The following is a 6620-nucleotide window of genomic DNA, read 5'->3' as shown; positions in this document are numbered from 1 at the left end:
GTCTCTGCACACACTTGTTACACAGACTCACTTAGCAAAAGTGACTTTTAAAGAGTACATTTATTCTGGGAGAGGTTTTGGCAGGTGTTGATGGCAACACTCCCTAAGGAAAAATGGTTTCACACTGGGTTGAGTGTACAGATTGGGCTGTTTGAGGTTAACCCCATCTTTGTCACATGGCTGTCCTATTACCCTCTCACTACTTCCATGTCCCAGGGTAGGGATAATAAATTTTCCCTCAGAATGTTGCAGGACAAAAGAGAATTAAAGACAGGACTCTAAAGACATGCTGGCATAGTGTTGAGCACTGGTTTGCCTTCTGCCATTGGGAATTGGGCAGTACCACGTCAGGAAGACCTGACTGTGTTGGTGAAGTCTTGGAGGCTCGGTGTTGACTCTGGTGATCCAGTCACAGGAGGGGGAACCAACTTTCTGTGAGTTTTATTTGGGGAAGCCTAACTAAGTTCTCACAGAAAATGCTGATGACAAACACCTCCTTCTTCCACAGGTGGAAGGAAAACAGAACTGCTTCTGAAATAGTCATCCTAATAAAATCTGCCTTCAGGAGAAGCCAGTAGGCCAAGCCAGTAGCTACGAGTTTCTCAGGGCCCATATGACATGGGAGAAGAGTTAAACTCTGTCAGATTTAGGCTCCCATGTGAAGAAGGAATTACTCAAGTGAGTTCACTCAGCTGCCCCATCCTCTGAAGGAGGGAGAATGATTCTGAGGTTATTTGAGGCACCCACAGGGCAGAGGCATGGGCTCACTAAGAGAAAGTGACTTCACAGGATCAAAGCATGCTTTCTTCCTGTGGACACACTTTGTCACCGCATCTAAATCTATTTCAGATCCTTTCACCCAGTTCATCATGGATAGGCTGGAAAATAAAACAAAGCATTACTGAAAGTCAAGGAACAGTGTGAAGAGACAGGGAAGCCAAGAGCCAGGAACAACAGAGCACAGCCTCCTTATCAGACCAGAGTTTATTATTTATCTTTATTGAAAAAATTTTCATATATATTCAGATCATGCTTTTCCCTCCCTACCTCTTAACCTTGTTTTCTCTCTCTCTTTCAAAATAAACAAAAACAAAAGCACAAGAAACCCCCACAAAAACACAAAAATAAAAATCAAAACAAACAAGTGAAAGACCAGTAAGACAAAAATGCCAGACAAAACAAACTTAATGAAAATGTTCACAAAAATACCATTGTGTTCATTTTGTGTTGGCCAACTACTCGTGGGCATGAGGCCTCCCCTGAGGTGTGGTTGATATACCCAGACACTTCACTGGAGAAACGTGGTTTCCCTTTGTCAGGTGGCATCAGTTTCAGAGAGCTCCTTGGTTAGCGGTAGGACCCATGCCCACGTTCCAGAGAGCTCCTTGGTTAGTGGTAGGACCCATGCCCACGTTCCATTCTTAGTGCTGGAACTCTATCTGGCTTGAACCTGTGCTTGCTTCTTGGGACTTTGTGTTTACTTCCCCTTCCTCCTGCTTGGGTTTTGTCTGGTGTGAACTTGGTTAGGACTTGTGGAAGGTTTCACTCTCTGTGAGTTTATATGCACATCAGTTTTGCTGGGTCTGGAAGAAGGTTTTCTGGAAAGAGATGTCCTTGGGGCCACCCACAAGCTCTGGTTCTTCCCCCCACCCCTAACCCCTCTTTATTCTGTTCTCTGCAAGACTAATAACCTTGGTTAAAAACAGGCTAATATACTCAGAGAGACTCCACTGGAGAAAGCTGATCCTCTCTGTGTCAACTTGCATTAGTTGCAAACATCTTCTTGATTGGAGGTCAGACCCCATGTCCACTTCCCCTCTCAGTAATGTAACCCCATCTGGTTTGAACCTGTGCAGTTCTTGTGTGCACTGCCATAATCTCTGTGAGTTCATATGCACATCTATCCCATAAATTCTTGATGATACTGTTTTCTTGGCATCATCTATTATCTTACAATCTTTCCGTTTCCTTTTCCGCATAGATCCTTGAGCTTGGAGAGGAGGGATTTGACGAAGACACCCCGTTTAGAACTGAGTGTCCAATTCACTGCACGTTGTCTAGTTGTCAGACGCTGTGTTAAAATGTCATGTACTGGAAGAAGTTTCTCTGATGAGAGCTGAGTGAGGAACTAATCTGTGGATATTAAGCTATGTCATTAGGAGCCATTTTATTGTTATTTTCTCTCTCTTTTTTTTTTTAAACAGAGTGATAGTAGTTTCCCCCTAGGCCCACAACTTATCTATTCTCAGTTTCTTGGCCACTCTAGCAGTGTCTGGTATGGTTTCTATTTCATGAAGCGGGCTTTAGCTCCAATCAAAAAGTGATTGGTCACTCCCATAACATTTGTGCCACTATTGCAGGCAGGCCACTGTTGAAGGTCACAGGGTCTGTTAATGTGGGTAATATTAATGATTATCTTTCTTTTCTGGTAGCCTGCAGAGTACCTTCCAGTACCATGACCATTGGTCATTAAGGGTAAAGCTTCTTGTTAGGTACCAGCTTGACTTCTCTGTGTTCGATGACCTAAATAAGTGTTGTTTTCAGCAAGAGGGCTTTACTGTCAAGTTGCAGCGAGCAACCAATAGTCTTGACAGCAGCCTGTGATGTTTCAGAGTTTCATCGGGGCTCCTTTGGTCAACAACTTAACATGATATTGAGACACTGGAGGTCTTACTTGGTGGCTTAAGATGTAGCTTCAGCATTGTCTCCTTTATTATTTTGTGACTTTATTTAGGTTCCATCCATACGTGGATAGTCGTAGGTTTCCATATGGTTTTTCACATGGCAGGTTCTTTCTATATTTCTTAGATTGATGGTTTTTCACTTGCAATGATAACACGGTTGCTGTGCGTGGGCCCTCAAACCTACACTCTTAATCAGAGGGAGGTGGTGGCCCCAACAGTAGTATTAGCTCTTTTGTTAGAAGTTTTTCCAAAATCCTCAAAAGATTTCAAACACCAGCAAATAGGATGGACCTTCAGATCATGGCTGTTCTGCTGGTCAGGAGGAGTCATTGTGTATCAACTACAATGGCTGATTACCTGAGAGCTTGTTAGCAATGCAGATGCGCAGGCGTTAGCCCAGGTCTGATGGATCACAGCTTTCATTTCAACAAGGTTCCAGGAAGAAACCGCATTGTATCAAGATTCCATTAATTGCATTGACTTTCGAGAGCTGCTGGTGCTCACCATATGGGCAGGATTGTCATCTGTTGGCTCTGTTAGGTTGCCTTGCACGCACGTTCCTGCTTCCCAGCCACAGCTCTCGGGAGGAGAAATAGGCTCTGCATAGCAGGCTTGACATTCAAATAATCCTTCATGCTTGGCCTATTTTCTTTGCAAGGTTCACATCTTTACGTTTTTTAGTAGTCATGAGCTTGGTTGTTGGTACAGCCAGCTTGTGTATTTGTGTTTTGGCATGCCCACCTATCTCTCATTCTCCTGCCGATCCTTGCCACCTGTGAAGAAATGTTGTGCGTTGCTCCTGTTTCCATGAAATAGTAGCCCAAGTATTTACTAATGATTGGTTGGGTTGCTTGTTTCTAAGCACTTTTAGTCCTCCCGCCCATTTTTTAACATGTGTTTCAAAGCAACACAATGAAAGTCATCATTGAACTTATTTATAAACAATAAAGCTTAACCGAGTCTAAGGTCAACAGAGAGAAGACAAAGGCTACTTTAGTGAGGTTAACAGGAGTGAAGAGTGGTTTTGTTTGTGGAACAAGACGTGACAAGTATTTCAGCAGCTCCACAACAGCGCATGGACAGGTCTTTCTGTGCAAAGGGTTCTTCATTCAGGAAACTTAAAGGAAATCCCAGTGTAGGATTCAAGAACGGACCATTGTTGCAACACTGGCCTACACCAACAAGCCTGAACATGTAGCCTGAACAGGGCATGGCACTCTGTGGTTCTCTGTCAGAGTTATGAAGCACTCTTCTATAACTTAATAGATCTCAATTTATGGTAGCTGACCCCTCCATGCTCCTTGTCATATACGCGTGCTGAACTAAATCACGAGATGAAAATCGTCCCACTATTCCTAAAAGACTACAAGCATCATCCAGCTGGCCTTGGTGAGCTCCCATTAGATCAGCCCCACCGTCTCAGTGGGTGGGCGCACCCCTCGCGGTCCTAACTTCCTTGCTCATGTTCTCCCTTCTTCTGTTCCTCATTTGGACCTTAGGAGCTCAGTCCAGGGTTCCAATGTGGGTCTCTGTCTCTAGCTTCATCCATTGCCGGATGGAGTTTCTATGGTGATATGCAAGATATTCATCAGTATGGCTATATGATAGGACCGTATCAGGCTCCCTCTCCTCACCTGCTCAAGGATCTAGCTGGGGACATCTCCATGGACTCCTGGGAACACCTCTAAAGTCAAGTCTCTCACCAACCCTAAAATGGCTTCCTTAATTAAGATATATACTTCCCTACTCCCATATCCACCCTGCTTCCATCCCAACCCCAGCTCACCAAGGCCACCTGGATGATGGAGCATGTGATCAAACCAAACTCCCTGAACATGGCTGACAAGGAGGGCTGACTGAGAAGCCAAGGACATTGGCACTCGTTTTTGATCCTACTGCATGTACTGACTTTGTGGGAGCCTAGTCTGTTTGGATGCTCACCTTCCTAGTACTGGATGGAGAGGGGAGGACTTTGGACTTCCCACAGGGCAGGGAACCCTGACTGCTCTTTGGACTGGAGAGGGAGGGGAAGGGGGATGGGGGAGCGGAAGGGAAATGGGAGGAGGGAAGGAGGTGGAAACAGTCAAGTATGCCCTTTGTTCTGGAGATTGGTCTGAAACTCCCTAGGGAGAGCGCTTGGTTGGGCTGGAGATAAAGGCTTGGCAGCTTGCTGAAGAAGCTTTCCTGGCCTCTACCTGCCCTCCCTCTAATGGCTGTCTTCGTCTCTTCTCTTCTCTTCTCTTCTCTTCTCTTCTCTTCTCTTCTCTTCTCTTCTTTTCTCATCTGTCTTTCTCTCATTATCACTCTTAATGGAGCTCATCCTCAGGTTTGACAGGGAAGCCTCTCATTCCCTCTGAAGCTCCATCATGTAGATAGCTCCATAAATTGTATCTATCCAAGGCCCCTTCATGTCCTTGAGGCTCTTTCATGATAGTAAAACATCATAGAAGTGAATTGTGCCAAATTCCTTTCTGAGATGACTGCCACTTATCATCTTTCATAACAAATATGAAGTTGGGAAAGAATTCAGAGTTTCTGAGAGCTAAAATCAAGAGCTTCACACTGAGGTACTTCTTCACACCTGTTAGAGCCGTAGACTAGCTACGTGTCGGAAACAAACAAAGGGCTGTAGCCATAGACCAGTTGCTGAAGTGCTTTCCTTGGGAGCATGGGGACCAGAGTTTAGTGACCCCGGGACAATCCAACAAATAAACAAGCATTCTATCTGCAGTGGCATGCACTCATAATCTCGGTACTAGAAATGAGGAAGAGACAGACAGATCTTTTGGACTCAATAGCTGGGCAGCTCAGTCTACTTGGTTAGTTCCAGGATAATGAGAGATAACCACTGTCTCAACAAATCAAAACATAAAGCAAAGGTGATAAACAAAATCTGAGTTTGTCATAGGCCTGCACATGTATATGCACATACTTGTACCTTCACAATGAACAGACACACTCATATACACAATCTATATCTATATACACACTCACCAATATGTTTGTATGTATGTATTAATATATTACACACACATGCACACACACACATACACACACACTCATATACACAATCTATATCTATATACACATTCACATATATGTTTGTATGTATGTATTAATGTATTATACACACACACACACACACACACACATATATATATATATATATATACACACACACACAGTCAATAGATGATGGATAGATAAAAACCAGAAAATAAGTAAGGATACACAGAAAATAGAAGCACTGTGCGTTTCTGGTATAAGTATTGCAGCCATCCTAGAAAACGTGTGGTCAGTTGTCACAATAAACACCAGCAGAATCACTTTGGGGTATACACCACAGTAAATGAAATTGAGAGAGTGAACTGTACGCGTGGTCATAGCTTTATGATTCACAACAGCAGCTCGAGTGTCCATTCATGGCTAAATGGAAGAGGATACCTATGGCGGAATATTTTCCAGCCTTCAAAATGAAGAAAATCTTCATGCATGCCACCCTGTGGGTAGCCTTGCAGATGGATGGCCTGCAGGCAAAATGATGCGGTCATACAAGGACAAGTGTTCTCATCCACTTACATAGAGCACTCAGAGGAGTCCGATGTAGGGGCAGAAAGGAAATCAGTGGTTGTCGGGGGCTGAGATGAGCAAGAGGGAGTTACTGTTTAACGGAGAAGGTGCTTCAGCTGGAGCAGATGATGAAGAGGATTGAGGGCTGCTTTACGGTATGAATGTGCTCAGTGCTGTGACTACGCACATAAGGAGGGTTAGCAGGAAACTTTGGTGGTCTGTGTATTTTACTGGGTCACTACGAAATGAATAATAAATACAAGAAATGTCTTACAAGAAGTTGAAAACACCCAAAGAATAAAATCAAATATCAAATTGTAAGAAAGATATTATGTTTATAGTTGGAAATGAGAATGGCAAAATTAG

This window comes from Microtus oregoni, unplaced genomic scaffold (genome assembly GCF_018167655.1).
Source record: "Microtus oregoni isolate MIOR12 unplaced genomic scaffold, Mior012 000000F_ref0000247, whole genome shotgun sequence".
NCBI classification, from domain to species: domain Eukaryota; kingdom Metazoa; phylum Chordata; class Mammalia; order Rodentia; family Cricetidae; genus Microtus; species Microtus oregoni.
Note: the sequence above shows the minus strand (reverse complement) of the source record.